Source organism: Stenella coeruleoalba (assembly GCF_951394435.1).
Source record: "Stenella coeruleoalba genome assembly, chromosome: 1".
NCBI classification, from domain to species: domain Eukaryota; kingdom Metazoa; phylum Chordata; class Mammalia; order Artiodactyla; family Delphinidae; genus Stenella; species Stenella coeruleoalba.
The window spans coordinates 119179052-119198743 of NC_137169.1; the positions used below are offsets into that span (position 1 = coordinate 119179052).

At 38.9% G+C, this 19692-nt stretch overlaps 1 long non-coding RNA gene across 4 annotated transcripts in view; it reads right to left on the reverse strand.

The window, feature by feature from the left end:
* The window catches only part of LOC307177557, a 202683-nt gene extending 184358 nt beyond the window's left edge, over positions 1 to 18325 (reverse strand). For all 4 annotated transcript variants that reach the window (XR_013825064.1, XR_013825065.1, XR_013825066.1 and 1 more), the window contains exons 1-2: positions 18101 to 18325; positions 12671 to 12886 (exon numbers count right to left, since the gene is read on the reverse strand). This is a non-coding gene — a long non-coding RNA (uncharacterized lncRNA). The remainder of the gene's footprint in view (positions 1 to 12670; positions 12887 to 18100) is intronic.
* Positions 18326 to 19692: the final 1367 nt, after the last annotated feature.

The following is a 19692-nucleotide window of genomic DNA, read 5'->3' on the forward strand; positions in this document are numbered from 1 at the left end:
TGTTTAAAGAATATTTCCCTACCGTAAATCCAGGAAGATTTACTCCTACATTATCTTCCAGTAATTGTGTTGTTTTGTTTATCACATTTAGGTACATAGTCAACCTGGAATGATTATAGTGAGAAGTAGAAGTAAAATTTCATGATTTTCCCATGTGAATAGCTAAGTGCCTCAGCTTACATACTCAAAGGATAATCCTTGTACCAGGGTAGCAGAGTGTCAACTCTGTCATAAATTGAGATTTCACAGGTACAGAGACCTCTCAGCTAGGTGTGCTATTTTATCTATTTTTCTATTTGATTGTCCTTAGAACAATACCATATTGTATAACTTAGTTTACATTTATGTCTTGATATAAGGTAAAGTAAATTCTCCTTTTTCTTCTTTAAAATTGTTTTGTCTCATTGGTCCTTTGTATATCCATGCAGATTTTAGAATCAGCTTGTGAATTCCCTCAACATATGCTGTTGGCATTGTATTGACTGTATAGATCAATATAGAAAGAATTGGCGCCTTTAAATATTAAATCTTCTAACCAGAAAACATGGTAAATACCTCTATTTAGATCTTCCTAAATTTCCATTAATTATGATTTAAAGTTTTCTGCATAGGGATTTCATACACATTTAGTTAGATTTAGTGATATATTTTTTGATGATAGTATAAATGATATTTTTAAATTTTAGTTTCTGTTTATAGTTGATTATGGAAATACATTCCATTTTTGTTTATCAAGCTTGTATCCACCACATTTACTTATCAATTCTAATAATTTATCTAGGAATTCTTTGGGAGTTTTTCTATACACATATCACTCACAAACAATGACAGTTTTATTTCTTACATTCCAATTTTTGCTCTACTTATTTCTTTTTCTTTTCTCATGCCTCTGGATATGACCTCCAGTAAAAGGCAGCTCTAGTAAAAGGAATATAAGTCTGGATATTGAGTATCCTTGTCTTGTTTCTGGTCTCAAAGGGAAAGTTTTCAACACTTAACCAAAAAAGAATCATGTTTACTGTAGGTTTTTCACTGACAATCTTTATCAGATTAAGAATCCCCCCTTGTGTTCCAAGTTTATAAAAAGTTTTTATCATGAATGGATGTTGGATTCTATTACATGCTTTTCATACCTCTATTCAGGTAAGATTATTATCTTTCTCCTTTACTCTGTTAACATGTCAAATTATACTGATATTTTAATGTTATACCAACACTGTAATAATGAAATAAACTCAGTCGGTCACAATGTATACGCTTTTTACATATTGAAGGATTTGGCTTGTAAATAGTACATTTTTTAGGATTTCTGCATCTATGTTCATAAGAGAGGTAGGCCTATCATTTTTCTTTCTCACAACATCTTTGCAGATTATTGATATGGAGGTTATGGTGGCTATAAAGTATTTCATTTTTTTTTCTACGTCTCTGGAAGAGTCTGTATAAGACTTTGTCCTTTAAATGTGATGCAGAATTACAACAGTGAAGCATTCTGAGCTTGGAACTTCTTTTGTAGAAAAGTTTTAATTACAGATTCAATTTCTTGAACACTTATAGGATTATGCACATTTTCAATTCTTTCTGTGGTCATTTTAGTAAATTCAATTTATTGTATTTTTTTTACTTCATTATTGACATATTTATTCACAACATCCTCTTATTATCTTTTTAGTTGCTACAGAATCTATATTTATAGCTCTTTTAAAATTCCTAACAGGAAAAAAAAAAAATTCCTAACAGGGATTATTTGTGCCTTCTTCCTCTTTCTCTTGATCAGTCTTGCTATGAATTTACCCATTTTATTAGGTTTTTTAAATATCTGACCTATCAGTTATCGAGAGAAATGTATTAAAGATTACATTTGTCCACGATTAGCAAAGGGTATTAGCAGTTCAATGTAAAAGAAACACAAATGGCTTAAATCTGTAATATAATACTCAGTCCAATCATGATATAAAAAATACAAATTAAGTTTAACTACAATATCATCTTTTCACGCATCAGTTTGGCAAAGATCATAAATATTGTTATGCTATTGATTTGGTAAAGGGGGAGAAAAACAGAAACTCTCAAACATTAGTTGTAGAATTAAAACTTGATATAACCTCCATGGGGGGCAATATAACATGGCAATATCTATCTAAATAAAAAATGCCTTTTGACTCCGTAATTCCAAATTTAGGAATTTATCCTACAAATACATGTGGACATGTGCAGAATGATATGTATAAAAACTATTCATTTAAAAACAAACAAAAAAAAAACTATTCATTTCAACCATTGTTTGTTATTAAAAAAATTTTTAGCACAACTCAAATTTCTACTAATAGGTGACTGGTTGAAATAATTATGGTTTACCCTGAAAATGTAATATTATGTAGTCATAAAAGAATGAGTCAATACTGTGTACTGATATAAAATAATCTTAAATATAATACATATAGTTAAGTAACATCAGCAAAGTGCAAAACAGTGTGTATGCTATGCTACTATTGTGTAAAAAGAAATTAAGAATATACATACTTTACTAGTATTTTAAAAGTAAGGTATATGATGGAATGTACACACAAGAACCTCAAAGCACTAGTTTCTACTCAGGGCAGGCCAGAGGTGCGTTAGTGGCAAGAGAGTAAGAGTGGGGAGGAAGATTTTTCTATACATATTATTTTCTACCTTTAAAATTTTTAACGACGTAAATTATTTCCTATTCATAAATAAATGAAAAATCACTGGTCTAAAACAGTTGCTCTCAAAATTTTTAGTCAGGTTCACCTACCTTACCCTTTCTCATTTTCTGTTGGGAAAAAGAATTTGGTGATACCAAGGAAGGTTCAATACAGAAGAAAAGTTGAGGAATGTTATGTATTCATCTTTCTTAGCAATGAAGGTTTGGGTGATTCATAATCGCATTTGCAATATTCCATGTCCTAAAGTCTAATTAGTAGAAAAATACAGTCCAAAAATACTCTTGATACAAACAGGAATTTTTATATACTGTAAAGTTAATTAAACCAGTGGCTTTCAAACCTTTTTGGACATGATTAACAGAAAGAAATGCATTCTGTATCTTGATTCAGTATATATATACATATATATACACAGTTCATATATATATATATATATATATATATACACACACCCATATACACACATATACACACAAGTTTCATTTTTTTAGAATTTAAACACTTTCTAGTCAATTTTGTAATTTTTTATTTCCAAAAAATGGTGTTTATAATCCACTTAATTGACTTTACAACCCACTAATGAATACTATCCAGAAAGTCGAAAATATTAAAATAGCAATAGTGGGAGTAGTTTGGGGAATTCTTTAACCCCACCGTAATTTCCATCAGCAAATGCTTTCCAGTCACCCCAAATGAACACACATCTTATTTAGAAACCTGTGTGTGCTATGCAAACTCACTTTAAGACAAACTCCCAAGCTTCCTTGGGATTTCAAGGATTTCCTCAAGATTTCCCCCTTACACCCAACATACGTAGAAATTCTGGAGCCACCACTGAATTCAACTGATAATGAGGCTCAATCAAGGAGTAAGTTATTTAAATAAAAGGATAAAAGCAATTGAAAAACTGCAGTCTGGTTTTCACATGGTTCTCTTCAAAAATCATACTAGGGGCTTCCCTGGTGGTGCAGTGGTTAAGAAGCCGCCTGCCAGCACCGGGGACATGGGTTCAAGCCCTGGTCCGAGAAGATCCCACCTGCCCCGGAGCAGCTAAGAACGTGAGCCACAACTACTGAGCCTGTGCTCTGGAGCCCACGAGCCACAACTACTGAAACCCACATGTCTAGAGTCCGTGCTCCACAACAAAAGAAGCCACCAGGATGAGAAGCCCACGCACTGCAGCGAAGAGTAACCCCCGCTCGCCACAACTAGAGAAAGCTTGTGCACAGCAATGAAGACCCAACACAGCCAAAAAAATAAAATAGTGAGCTGTGACGGGGCGAGAGAGAGTCATGGACATATACACACTAACAAACGTAGTAAGGTAGATAGCTAGTGGGAAGCAGCCGCATGGCACAGGGATATTGGCTCGGTGCTTTGTGACAGCCTGGAGGGGTGGGATAGGGAGGGTGGGAGGGAGGGAGACGCAAGAGGGAAGAGATATGGGAACATATGTATATGTATAACTGATTCACTTTGTTATAAAGCAGAAACTAACACACCATTGTAAAGCAATTATACCCCAATAAAGATGTTAAAAAAATAAATAAATAAAATAAATAAAACAAATAAATTAAAAAAATAGTTTCTAAAAAAAAAACAATACTAATATTACTCTAAGGGGATGGTGGGAGGAAAAGATATGAACAAATAATAACAAAAAGAATTGGGAAAAAGACAATAGCAAATGAGACAAGTCAACAAATGGAGGATGAAAGATACCTGAATCAATGCGATCTTATCTAGGCTTCTGGTTTATCTAAACTGCTGCATGTGCTTAGACCTTGAGGAGAATGATCAATGCAAGTCAACAAAAGGCAAGCTGATTTTCAGTACGGGAGCCAGAAAAGGCTCAGGAATGAAAGGTACAAGTTACTTCTGAAGGCAAGGTTGAAGGGTCAGGTCGAAAGTATGTTTAAAATTCTTCAGAAGTGTTTTTTTTTCTTGGTCACACCGGAAGCATGTGGGATCTTAGTTCCCTCAACCAGGGATCGAATCCGTACCCCCTGCAGTGGAAGCAGAGAATCTTAACCACTGGACTGCCAAGGAAGTCTCTTTAGAAGATGGTAAAGCCTATGGAAGAAGTTAAGGCCTGTGCTGTTCAATATAGTTGTCACTAGCCATACGTGGCTACTTAAATTTAAATTAATGAAATGCAATTAATTAATTAAGATATAAAACAGTTTTGCTAGCCACATATCAAACACTAATAGCTGGTTTATGGAGCAGAACAGAATACTTCCATCATCACAGAAAGTTATTTAGGAGAGTGCTGCATCCAGAGCCATCTCCCAGACAATAAACCCAGATGACAGGAAAAAAAAAACTTGAACTGTTCTCTGGCAAAATGGATTAGCTCTTAGCTTTGTAGGAAAATCAGTTTTTGAGAGTTCCCAAACGAAAGGCCATGACAGGCTTGATCATCATATGAAACCCACCAGTCACTGAGCCAGCTCCACAAGGTTTTCAATCAAACTCTTAAGGTCTCACCTATAACTGCAAACAGAGACAAGGGTCCTGGCCATTAGAGAAAAGACTAGCACATACAATAGGGACCAAAGCAAACAAATATAAAAGGGAAACTCAGAGAAAAAGACAAGTCATATAACATTAAAAGAAACCTTAAAAACAAATATTAGGGCTTCCCTGGTGGCGCAGTGGTTGAGAGTCCACCTGCCGATGCAGGGGACACAGGTTCGTGCCCTGGTCCGGGAATATCCCACATGCCACGGAGCAGCTGGGCCCGTGAGCCATGGCCGCTGAGCCTGCGCGTCCGGAGCCTGTGCTCCGCAATGGGAGAGGCCACAACAGTGAGAGGCCCGCGTACCGCAAAAAAAAAAAACAACAACCAAGTATTATACTTTTCACAGTGATAAGAGAAGTTATTTTACAGGTGAGAAAAATAAGAAAAAATAAGAGAATAAGAAAGAATTCTTAGGAATTAAAAATATAATAGACATTTATAAATGTCTATTAAAATAGACAAAAACAAAATAATAAACATAAAAATAGAAAGCTTGGTAAAGTAAGTTAAAGAAATCTCCCATAACAGTCAAACAAACAAACAAAAAACAAGGAAAGGGGCTTTCCGGGTGGTGCAGTGGTTGAGAGTCTGCCTGCCGATGCAGGGGACACAGGTTCGTGTCCCAGTCCGGGAAGATCCCACACGCCGCGGAGCGGCTGCGCCCGTGAGCCATGGCCGCTGAGCCTGCGCGTCCGGAACCTGTGCTCCGCAGTGGGAGAGGCCACAACAGTGAGAGGCCCGCATACCGCCAAAAAAAAAAAAAAAAAAAAAACAAGGAAGGAAAGAAAATTAACCTGCAGGAAAATGAGGGGAAAAATTTAGAGGCTCAACCAGGAGGTATAATACCGAACAAATAAAAGTTCCATAAAGAGAGAAAAGATGGAAAGAAACTATCAAATAAGTTGAACAGGAAAAAGTCTATTTTTTTCTCTCTACATTTCTTAGTACTTCTGGCCACCAAAATGGGGACGGGAGAAGGGGATTTTCCACACCATCCAATTTTCCAACTCTCCACACACCCACTGGATGTTCTACAATTCAATTTAATTCAATTCTGATACTATCTACCTGTAATTAACATCAGATCTCTCAAGTTAAGGGCTCAGTCCTACAAACTGCCACCCCACTTCAGACACCAATCCCAAGTCCCGGGTGCTTCTGACTGACTGGCTATAAACTGGGGTTCCCATGATGCCCTCCTTGAATTTGATACTTTGCTAGAATGCCTCATGGAACTCAGGAAAACAGTTTACTTACTAATCCCTGGTTTATTATAAAAGGCTACAACTCAGGAAAAGCCAGATGGAAGAGGTGCATAGGACAAGATATGGGGCAAGTCGGGGAAGGGGTGCAGAGTTTCCATGCCCTCTCCAAGGTGCGCCACCTTCCAAGCACTCCAAGTGTTCACCAACCTGGAAGCTCTCCAAACCCTTAGGTTAGGGTTTTTATGGAGGCTTTATTAACAGTATGTAGGTATGACTGATTAAATTATTGCAATTGGTGATTAAGTCAATCCCCTGCTCCTCTCTCCTTCCTGGAGGTGAGATGGGGCTGAAAATTCAAACCCTCTCATCCAGGGTTGGTTTCTCTGGCAACCAGCCCCCTTCCACCATTAGGGGCTTTCCAAAAGTTACCTCATTAATGTAAATTTAGGTGTGGTTGAAATAGGCTTGTTAGGAATAACAAAAGACTCTCTTTCCGCCTTTTTTCCACTTTCACTTTTATCACCCTTATCACTTGGGAAAATCCAAAGGTTTTAGGAGTTCTGTGTCAGGAAAGGGACAAGGACCAAGTATGTATTTCTTATTACAAATCACAATTTCACAGAAATACTATAGGAAAATTCCCACTGAAGGACATAAGATTCTAGATTGGAAGGGCCTAGTAAATGCCCAGGACAATGAATGAATAACAGTATGATAGAAAATTAATACATAAAATCTTGATTAAAAAAAAACACAGTAGCTTAAATCTAAGTATGTTATTTAGAAATATGGAAGTATAAAAAAAAATGCCAGAAGGAACAACTAACGTTGCTTATTATTTTCACTTCTGGGAAGTACAATTCTGGTGAAAAGAGAAAGGATTATTGCTCTTGGTTAAAAGCCTTAAAGTACAATTTGACATTTAAAAGTATATGTTACTTTGATTTTTAAAAAATGAAGAAGAATTAAGTGTAAAAAACACAACTCAGTAAGGACATGATACCCTTATTTCAAGGAGTCCTTCCAGAAATTTGTTAGAATTCCAAATATATGCTTGTGTCCAAATGCAATAATTACCTTGCCAATCTTTGGGTGGCAGGCTTTTAAATAGCCTCAGTGAACTCTAGAAATAACTCTAGAGTTATTAAAACTCTAGTTTTAATAACCTTCATAAGTTGCATAGCACATTCCTAATAAGTTTTCCTTAACTTTTTACAGAAATGCACCTTTATGGAATTGTATATTATTCACCTGGAAGAAGTAAGGATGTGTCCTGCCTTTTTGGATCACTCCTTGGTCAATCAGAAAGACTCTTGGAGCCCTACCTTGCACCACGATTCATTATTTAAGTATGAGGTGCCTCCTCCTAATTATCTCAGTTTTTTCGGGGATTCTAAGAATTTACCTATCCATTCATTAAACATGTATTGAAGTATATTGTAAGGCAGATACTCTGCTACATGTTGAAGGTAACAAAGATTGGAATCTAATAATATGGCCAATGTCCCAAGGATTCTAGTGAATCTAGACTTGCATTAATTTCTCCAGGTTGACACAGATATCTGAGACATTTCCAAGTTGTGGTTCAAAACACTGTTTGTCATAGGAAACTGGGCATGTTTGAAATGTCTCACCATTTGGAACTTTAAAAGTACACAGTCCTTTGGCAGAAGGGACCTGTGATGTATCCTGTTTGTTATATCTCCGTATCTACTGGCACCACTCACCTTTTCCTTTTTAAGAGAACCCTGACTTTGTGGTCACAATGGACCAGTGCCAGGAGATGGATGATAATTTGATTAGCCAATGTGACAATTGTGTTTCAGACTTTTGAAACCTCCCTTGCCACTAGGGATGGTCACATGACCAGTTCTGACCAATGATATTAAGCTGAAATTTGTTGCAATGTATGGGAAAGTCTCTGTCGTACCCATAAAGGCAGGCAGAAATGACTGATAACTGTTGCTTCCCCCCCTCTTTCTGCCTTAACATGGATGTTAGGACTGGAGCTCTAGCAGCTGTCTTATAATGAGAGACAGAATGCAAGGGCTAGTTGAGCAGAAATACAGAAGGGTCTCAGTGTCAAAGGGCATCAATGAGCATCTGACTTAAAGGCAGTAACTGTCTTTCTTTGATCTTGTTTTTACATAAGTACTAAGATCTGTTTCTACCCACAGAACACTTCTGACACCAATGCGTGAGGGTTTTATCCCTCACCAGCCAATTCCCTGACACCAGCTGGGTGTCCTCCAATTTAATTCATTCTGCGACTATCTGCCTGGAGTTAGCATCAGATCCCACAAGTTAATGTCTCAGATCCACAAGACTACTCCCACTTCAGACACCAGTTGTCACCCCAGGCCTCCCATACTCCTGACTGACCAGCTGTAAACCACAAGTTCCCACATCCCTTCCTTGGGTTAATAATTTGCTAGAATGGCTGACAGAACTCATGAAGACACTTGACTTACCACTACTGGTGTATTATAAAGGATACAATGTCAAGAACAGCCAAATGGAAGGGATGGATGAGGTAAAGTATTAGGGGAAGGAATGATCAGAGCTTCCATGCCCTCTCTGAGTGTACCATCCTCCCAGGGCCAATATGTGTTCACTGATCTGGAAATTCTCTGAAGCCCATCATTTAGGGTTTTAATGGAGGTTCCATTATGTAGGCATGATTGATTAAATCTTTGACCACTGGTGATTAACTCAATCTCCAGTCCCTCTCCCCTCTCTAGAGGTCAGGGATGGGGCTAATGTTTTATATTTCTGTCAACCTGCTCCCATCCCGAAGCTATCTAGGGGCACCAACGCCACCAGTCATCTTGTTAGCATAAAGACCCTTATCACTCTAGAGATTCTAAGGATCTTAGAAGATTTTGTGTCACCAGGTACGATTGGGGGAGGGCATTAAGACCAAATATTATAACAAAAGATGCTCCTATCACCTCTATCATTCAGGACACTACAAGGATGTTAGGAGCTCTGTGCCAGGAAATGGAGCCAAAGACCAAATATATATTTCTTACTATATCACAGCATCACAATAAAAAAGATAAAATTCCTATTTATTTAAGCCACTCTTAGGTGGATTTTCTCTCACTTGCCTTCTAAAAGGCAAAAGAGGATCTGAATCTCTTGTTTTATAAATGGGGAAATCCAAGCAATGATAAATTAAGCAATGTAACAATGTACCTAATGTCAGCACATCTTGCTGATGGCAGAAATAGGAATGGAAAAACATAGGAATGTGCCAAACCGTAACATTAAGAAAAAATGGGCTGAAAATTTTTATTCAAATGTCTCTTTGGTTCTTATGTTTTCTTAGTGTTCCATTTGCTATTAGACTATTCAATATTATAGTCTCTTGAAAAAAAAATGAAGTTTCCTCATTCAGATAAACTTATCAGAATGTAGAGTATGATCTTTCAATCATTCCACCCCTTCCTGACTCTATCAATATGGACTGATGTGTCATTCTTCTACGTATCACTTGGTTTTTAAAATTTGCCTTGAGAATTTATCACCCATTTATCGAGTCTTAGGTGTTATAGATTATTGCTCGTAACAATGCTTCAAGACTGGCATTGTAATATTTATCTTATGGAAGTGGAAACTGAGGTTCAGGGGTATAGTGTCCCCAAAAAGATATGCTGACACCCTTACCCCTATTACCTATAAATGTGACTTTATTTGGAAATAGGGTCTTTGCATATATAATCATGTTAAGAAGAGGTCATACTTGATTAGCGTGGGCCTAAATCCACGGTCTGATGTTCTAAATCCAATGACTGGAGAGGGAGATGTGAAGATACAGGGATGTACCCAGCATGACTGTGGCCACGTGAAAAGGGAGGCAGAATCTGGAGTGATGTAGCTACAATGCCAAAGATTGCCAGCAACCTCCCAAAACTGGGAAGAGTCCAAGCAGTTTCTTCCCTGGATCCTTCAGAAGGAGGATAGGCTCACCAACACCTTGATTTTGAACTTCTAGCCTCCAGAACTGAGAGAATAAATTTCTGCTCTTTTAAGCCACCTGGCTTGTAGTAATTTGGTATGGAAATTAATACAAGGGATTAAATAATTTTCTCTATATAACACAACTGGGAAGTAGTGGGGCCCACATGAAAATATTTCATTTAACTTGTGCCCTGGAGCAACAACAACTTAACCCAGGTACACTGAGTTGGACAGCTAGTGAAAGGCCCAGCTGCTTGTTCTATAAGTCTTTTAAGTACGGATACACTCCTAAGGATACAAAGAAGAGCTTTCATGGAGCTAACAATCTGCTTTGTGGCTCCTGAAAAGCAGCACAAGATATCATTACCCCTTACTCTATTTGCCTTGATATCCCTAGAAAAGATTAGTTTTTTCTAGTTAACAGATATCTACTTTAGCCTTATTTTCTTTCAGTGGTTTACAATGATCACTCCCATCTTTTGGCTTAAAATGTTTCTACTAAGAAGTTAGCTGTCAGTCTTATTGTTGAAAGTAATGTATGAAGGAGTCCCCTGGCAGTCCAGTGGTTAGGACTCCAGGCTTTCACTGCTGAGGGCCAGGGTTCAATCCCTGGTTGAGGAACTAAGATCCCACAAGCCATGTGGCATGGCCAATAAAAAAAAGGAAAAAGGCAACATTAAAAAAAAAAGGTAATGTATGTATTTTCTCTGACTGTTCTTGAGATTTTTTTTCCATTGGTTTTCAGCAGTTATATATACTATCATGTGCCTCAGTGTGGTTTTCTTTTAATTTATCTTGCTTAGAATCCATAAGTATTCTTGACTTTTTGGCTAAATGTCTTCTATCAACTTTAGCCCTTTTTAAAAATTTATTTATTTATTTTTGATAGGTAAGAAGTAGATTTATTTAGAGAGGGACACGTTCCATAGACAGAATGCAGTCCATGTCAAAAGGCGAGAACAGCCTTGGGAGAAACACACTCCACAGACAGAGTGTAGGCCATCTCAGAAGGTGAGAGGCCCTGAAATACGCAGTGGTTAGTTTTTATGGGCTGGGTAACTTCATAGGCTAATGAGTGCGAGGATTATTCCGACTATTTTGGGGAAGGGGAGGAGATTTCCAGCAATTGGGCCACCAACCACTTTCTGACCTTTTATTGTTGGCCTCAGAACTGTCATGGTGCTGGTGGATGTGTCATTTAGCTTATACTAATGTATTACAATGAGTGTATAATGAAGCCCATTTCTTTTCAAATATTGATTTTGACCTAATATAGCTCTCATCTCCTTTTATGACTCTGATTACATGTATATTAGGCCTGTCATTGTGTTCCATTTATCTCATAGGATCTTTCCTATAATATCTATCTTTTTTCTTTCCATGCTTCAGTCTACTGACTTATCTCCTGGATTACAGTCCTCTCTTCAGCTACATCTACTTTGCTGGTAAACTTGTGAATTGCATTCTTAATTTTAGTTATAAGATTGCTCAATTCTTTCTTTTTGTTTAGAGATTACAACTCTCTACTAAATTTTTCCATATTTTTTCTGTTTTTCTCGAACATATAAATCACACATTTTAAAGTCCACCTGCAATAATTCTAATATCTGAACCTCCTCTATGGGTCTGATATGCGTCTAGTTTTTCTCTTAGCTTCTGCTCATTTGGCCTTGTTTATCAGTATGCCTTTTTTTTTTTTTTTTTTTTGCAGTATGCAGGCCTCTCACTGCTGTGGCCTCTGTGTTGCAGAGCACAGGCTCCGGACACGCAGGCTCAGCAGCCATGGCTCACGGGCCCAGCCGCTCCGCGGCATGTGGGATCTTCCCAGACCGGGGCACAAACCCGTGTCCCCTGCATCGGCAGGCGGACTCTCAACCACTGCGCCACCAGGGAAGCCCACCTATTTTTTAATAATAATGAATGTTGTATATGAAAAACTTAAGAGATAATTTGAGATTCAGACTGATGTCAGATACTTCTGGAAAGGATGTACTTTCACTTCTGAGAGGCAGATAGGTAGAGTCAAATCAATTTATCCCAGTCTGTAATTGTGCTAATTAGAATATGGATTTTAGGTTTTGTGAGGGCTGTTCTAGTTTTTGGATCACCTCTATTCCTAATGTAGCACAGAGGCATACACAAAAATCTCTCCCTCTTAGGGGGCCTGAACTATAATTTTTTAATCTCCCTAACACTGTGAAACTATTTATTCAGTTTCTCAGCCTCTTAGCAGCCACCTGAAAATCAGCAAATGACTCCAAAGGAAAAACAAAGCTGAAAGCTAGGCTTACCTCTCTGAACCTCCCTTGTCTCCTGGATTGTAGGGCCTTAGGTCTTTGCTCAGTAATTCTCAAATGCCTTCAGACAGACTTTTTCATTTAACCCTTTCTAGTTGTCATCGTCAGGAGTATCTGTCAGATACAAGCTAGTCTGCCGTAGCCAGAAATGGAAATCCAGAACTGCTTGCTTTCTGTAGTCTTGAAGAATTGAACTTGACAGGTCTTGTTCTACAGTGAAAAGAAGAAACAAATTTCAGTTCTTCAGTTCATAAATAAACCTCCATTATAGAGAGTGAGCTTCTACTTGTTTGCATAGGATGTTAGAGGTATCACCTTTGCCTGCGAGGCAGCAAGGTATTATGGTTACAGGTATTACAGCTCTCATCGATACTTCACTCCTGATTTGTCCAGACAAGAGGACTAGATCTAGCAGAAGCATGAATTAGTGTTCCCACTCCATTCTCTGTCCTATTTGATAAGTAATATCTTGTTTTCAGTTACCTCACAATTTGGGAAACTGTCAGATAAAAACAATCCTTTAATCCCAACTAACGTTAAGTAGTTAATATTGACCTAAGAAAGATAGTTGCTATTAACTTATATATTTAATATTGACTTTACAAAATGTGATGCAATGAAGAGAAACATAAAAATTTCCATCATTTTATATCATTACTTAGTCTATTGAACTATTTTATGCTGCCTTGAAATTTGTTGAAATCCAAAGTGCTAATTCAGGAATGTAAAGGTCATTGATTTCAATTTACTTTTATCTACATATAAATATAAAGTAAAGGGAATATTTCAGACAATTAGTTGTATAATTGAATTCTACTAACATTTGATTTTAAAATATTCTGATGCAACGATTTCAAAGAAGAGAACTTTGCACAGAAATTTGGAGTTAGAAAGGATCTTAGGTGTCTTTGTAGTCCAACTCCTTGCTGAAACATGAATCCCTTCCCGCAAACATAATTGTCTGAAAACATTTTACGTTGTATATGAAGACACAGATTCAACTTAACACTAATTAGAAGAAATAAGCAAGAACAAAAGAAAAAAATCTGTAATTGAACTCTCCCCTTCCTTTCCTCTTTCCTAGATCTACTGAGATGTTTCCACGTGCCAGCCACCCAGGCACTGAACTGCCCCTCAAGGCACTCACAGGCCACTAGAAGATACTCACCTATAAACAAAGCGTTATGAGAACGCCACGCAGGGGGCCCAGAAGAATTAATAATTAATTTTGCCTGGAGAAGTCAGAAAGGAATTTGAGCTGGGTTTAGCCAATGAAAAGAGACAGAAAGGTAGTTTAGGGGGAGCACCTACTGTTTTATAGAATTATTTATGGCACACTTGGGAAGCAGAAGTTCAGGCAATGATAGGAAATAGGGCTAGAGATATAACATGGGGATAGATTTTGAAAGTCCTAATATGCCATGCAAAGGAATCTGAACATTATCCAAACACAAAACTTCTAAATATCCTAAAGCAAAGGAGCAACATAATAAATTTTGGTGTTTAGGAACACGATCTTGCCAGAATTTTAGACTGGAGACATGGGGACACACTGGTGGATAGGGAATTGATGCATTTGTCCAGATGAGAGACAATGTCTTGAGCAGTGATTTACAGTTATCTTTATACATCTGTCTTCCTCATTCACATACGCAGAAAGGTCTGAGTTAAAGACATACGCTCAAGAGGCTTTGGTAGTCGAGTGGCTGTGGAACTGGAGGAGAAGAAAACACTTTTGGACTAAGAAGAATGGGTAGATGGTGATGCCCTTAATTTGGATAAGAAACATATAAGGAGGAACTACCAGAGGGGAATGTTGAGCTTGGTCAGCTTCCAGTTGACTTTTCAGTGTGACATTCTGAGGAAAGTTTGATATGATGGACTCTATAGAATGGCTTACCAATACTTTCCTTCTCTTGAGATCTCCTTCCTCATCCACATACTGCAAGATTTTCCTTGTCTTTACATGATTTCCATACCTTGCCCACCCACAACGTCCACCCACAGTTGTTGATCCAGGGAGAAGCAAGACTCTTCATGATATTTTTGTTCTTGGGAGAAAACTGCTCCTTTATTTCTTCTCTGTCACTTATATTGTTAGCAACAATTTATGCTTTTGTGGCCAATTCAGTAGCTGTATGGGCTAAAATAGTGTTTGGCTACACGTATCAGAAATCCAGAGGTAGGCAGTCAAGGACCAGTATGGTTTTCAAGGAAATCATTAAAGATCTAGGCCATTTCTAGATTCCTCTTCTACCATGTGTAGCAACACCTTTCATTCTCATGGGCTAAAGACAGCGATTTTATCTTCAGGTAGTACATCTATGTCCAGGCAATAAATAAGAAAGGGCATAAGGCATGAGTATGCTAAGTGGTCCATTTTTAGCACTAAAAAATAGCTTTCCCAGAAGTTCAACCCAAGAAATTTCTTATATCTAGTTGCCCAGAATTATGACACTTGAACTCGCCTAAATGCAAGGAGGCCTGGGAGGTTTAGTTATTTGCTGGGTATGTTGCTGTCAAAAATAAATTGTGACCTGTGAGTAAGAAAGAATAAGGTTGAGACATACAACTAGCTGAGTCTGCCAGCCACATTTTCCTTTTTTTTTTAAAAATTTTCTTGAAGTATAGTTGGTTTACAATGTTGTGTTAATTTCCGCTGTACAGCAAAGTAACTCTGTTATACATATATATCCTTTTTCATATTCTTTCCCATTATGGTTTATCACAGGATGTTGAATATAGTTCCCTGTGCTATACTGTAAGACCTTGTTGTTTACCCAGACCTTTTCCTTTTAAGTATAAAAAGTAGAAGGTTTTCTTACAGATCATAGTTTCTACTGATATTTTTGATATAGTGCTTTCCCTCGGTATCCACAAGGGATTGGTTCCAGGACCCTTGCAGATACCCAAATCCACAGATGTTCAAGTCCCTTATATAAAATGGCATAGTATTTACATATGACCTACTTACATCCTCCTGTATACCTTATATCATCTCTAGATTATGAATAATACCTAATACAATGTAAATAGTTGTAAAAAAAAAACCAATGTAAATAGTTGCTGGCATTCAACAAATTCAAGTTTTGCTTTTTGAAACTCTGGGGTTTTTTGTTTTATATTTTTGATGTGTCATTGTTTGGACCCACGGATGCAGGGCCTGTGAATACACAGGACTGGCCGTACCAGCACACTAAAGATAGAGGGAAAAAAGGCAAGGGGATCCTAATGGGGGAGGGTCACCTGAGAATAAGAGTCTAACTTTTCTCCAGGTGCAAGCAAATTTCTAATATGTTCTTTTTTCCCCTTCTAGCTGCTCCCTTTCATAGAGTAAAAGAAGTGCTTATGGTTCCAAGATAATACTGATCCAGAAAGGCTAGACTTGAGGAGAATAGAGCAGCCTGGATTAGTATTACTGGGGCAAACAAAAGTAGGCTAGGGACTTCCCTGGTGGTCCAGCGGTTAAGACTCCACGCTCCCAATGCAGGGGTCCCGGGTTTGATCCCTGGTCAGGGAACTAGATCCCGCGTGCAACAACTAACACCTGGTGCGGCCAAATAAATAAATAAATATTTTTAAGAAAGAAAAAGAAGGAGGCTAAATTTTACCTATTAACTCATTAGAGAAACAATGGAGGATACTTGAAGTTAGCAAGGACAATCAAAGTGTCCCAGGCCAACAATCCATTTTGATTCTTAATTCCAAAAATGTTCCCAATTCTTCACCAATCCCTTTGCAATATGACTTTGCAGCTACTACCATCAAGAGATGTGTCGGTCATGTCAATTTCCCTATTCTGGAATATGGGCTGGTCTTGGGACTTGCTTCAGTCAAGGGAATACTGTAGCTGTGTGTGAGTTCCAAGCTCAGGTCTCAAAAGACTTTGTGCACTTTCACTTTCTCTCTTTGAACCCTGGAGACCATGTAATCAAGTCTGAGCTAGATTGATGGATGACAAAAAATGCAAGATCCAATCGTTGTTGTTATCCCAGACCATAACAAATTAACCATCAGACATTTGAGAGAAGCCATCATAGACAAGGCAGGCCCCAATTAACTTTCCAACTGTCTTAATAAGTCCAGTTACTTTCAGCCAAGCTTGACCCAATTCAGATCTGTACAGTTGTGAGCAATAAAATAATGGCTATGGTTTGAAGCCACTAAACCTTTTAGGATGGTTTGGTACACAACAATAAATAATTGATATATTGACAACTGGGATTCCCTAAAATGAATAGTCTTTCAGGGGTTTACACATATATTATTTATATTGTAAGTAAATTGTTTTAGTCATACCTTAATGGGACTAGTCTCAAGTGAATGAAAATTTAATTTGGAGGATAGAAAAGAGGAAATATTCAGGCAGGTCACTTTCTGACCTGAAGAACTGTGAAGATTTAGGAACTATGGAGGAAAGCATGATATTATTAGTGGCCTCCAAGGCAGGGAAGGGCTGAAGGAAAATGAGATGGCTCTGGGAGAAACTACCCAAGAGTCATAGTAAGAATTAGAAAATTAGTCTTCTATTGAGCACCTACTCTCCATCAGGCACTATACTAAATGCTTAACACTCATTGTGATTTGATTTCAACCTAACCACAATCTTTAAAGTTGTGAAAATGAGGCCATAGATAAATTATCTTACTTGGCCAAGGTCGTGAAGTGGGGGTTTCCAGAGCCGGAGTCTGTTCGGCCTCTAAACACTGGGCTCTGCCTTTTATCTTGTTTTTGTGCCTAGGATTCTGGTGGTAGTTGCCGTGCAATTGAAGGTCTTATTTGCACTCTGACCACAGATGATAAATATCTGAGTTGCTAGGTCAGGACTTTTTGCTACACTGTCAACTTCAGTTTGCAAGAGTTCATCCTAGTATCCCCAGCACAGGCTGCTCTTAAGTCCAGGTCTTAATTCCTCCACCACCCCTCACTTTGATAGATGGAGAAGATAAAGGAAGGGGAAAAAAAATAAGAGAGTTGCTTCTGACACTGTTCTCAGCAAGATTATTAGCATAACACACAGAGGTACCCATACACACACACACACACACACGCACGCACACACACATTCTATACATACACTGTGAAACCACTTGCCTTGATTGTGCCGCGTATGTTCTTTTTCCAAAACAATCAAGCAAATTTTGGTAATCTTCACTCCTGGTAAAGATGCTACGGTGGGACAGAGGGGGAAGATGGCGGGAGAGAAGGGGAAGATGGCGGGAGAGAGGGGGAAGATGGCGGGAGAGAGGGGGAAGATGGCGGGAGAGAGGGGGAAGATGGCGGGAGAGTAAGACGCGGAGATCAACTTCCTCCCCACAGATACATCAGAAATACATCTATACGTGGAACGACTCCTATAGAACACCTACTGAACGCTGGCAGAAGACCTCAGACCTCCCAAAAGGCAAGAAACTCCACACGTACCTCGGAGAGGGGATTAAGTCTGCTGCTTAAAGGAGCTCCAGAGACAGGCGCGAGCCGCGGCTAACAGCGCGGACCCCAGAGACGGGCATGAAACGCTGAGGCTGCTTCTGCCGCCATTGAAAATCCTGTGTGCGAACACAAGTCACTCTCCACACCTCCCCTCCCGGGAGCCTGTGATATACGGCCAACTTCCCCGGGAGAAAGCACGGCACGCCTCAGGCTGGTGCAACGTGCCGCGCGCAGGCCCCTGCCGCCGCAGGCCCGCCCCGCACTCCGTGCCCCGCCCTCCCCCTGGCCTGAGAGAGGCAGAGGCCACTAATCAGCGGCTCCTTTAACCCAGTCCTGTCTGAGCGAAGAACGGACGCCCTCCGGCGACCTACGGGGCAGAGGCGGGGCCAAATCCAAAGCTGAGCCCCGGGAGCTGTGCGAGCAAACAATAGAAAGGGAAAATTCTCCCAGCAGCCTCAGGAGCAGAGGATTGAATCTCCACGATCAACTTGATGTACCCTGCCTCTGGGGAATACCTGAAGAGACAAAGAATCATCCCAAATTGAGGAGGTGGACTTTGAGAGAAATATTTATTATTTTTTCCCCTTTTCCTCTTTTTGTGTGTATGTATATGCTCCTGTGTGAGATTTTGTCTGTACAGCTTTGCTTTCACCATTTGTCCTAGGGTTCTATCCGTCCGTTTTTTTTTTTTACTTTTTAAAAAATATTTTTTCCTAATAATTATTTTTTATTTCAATAATTTTTCGTAATAATTTTTATTAATAATTACTTTTTATTTTATCTTACTTTATTTTATTTTCTTTTATCCTCTTTCTTTCTTTCTTTCTACTTTTATCCCTTTTATTCTGAGCCGTGTGGATGAAAGGCTCTTGGTGCTGCAGCCAGGAGTCAGTGCTGTGCCTCTGAGGTGGGAGAGCCAACTTCAGGACACTGGTCCACAAGACACCTCCCAGCTCCACGTAATATCAAACGGTGAAAATCTCCCAGAGATCTCCATCTCAACACCAACACCCAGCTTCACTCAACGACCAGCAAGCTACAGTGCTGGACACCCTATGCGAAACAACTAGCAAGACAGGAACCCAATCCCACCCATTAGCAGAGAGGCTGCCTAAAATCATAATAAGTCCACAGACATCCCAAAACACACCACCAGATGTGGACCTGCCCACCAGAAAGACAAGATCCAGCCTCATCCACCAGAACACAGGCACTAGTCCCCTCCACCAGGAAGCCTACACAACCCACTGAACCAACTTTAGCCACTGGGGACAGACACCAAAAACAACGGGAACTACGAACCTGCATCCTGCAAAAAGGAGACCCCAAACACGGTAACATAAGTAAAATGAGAAGACAGAAAAACACACAGCAGATGAAGGAGCAAGATAAAAACCCACCAGACCTAACAAATGAAGAGTAAATAGGCAGTCTATCTGAAAAAGAATTCAGAATAATGATAGTAAAGATGATCCAAAATCTTGGAAATAGAATAGAGAAAATGCAAGAAACATTTAACAAAGACCTAGAAGAACTAAAGATGAAACAAGCAATGATGAACAATACAATAAATGAAATTAAAA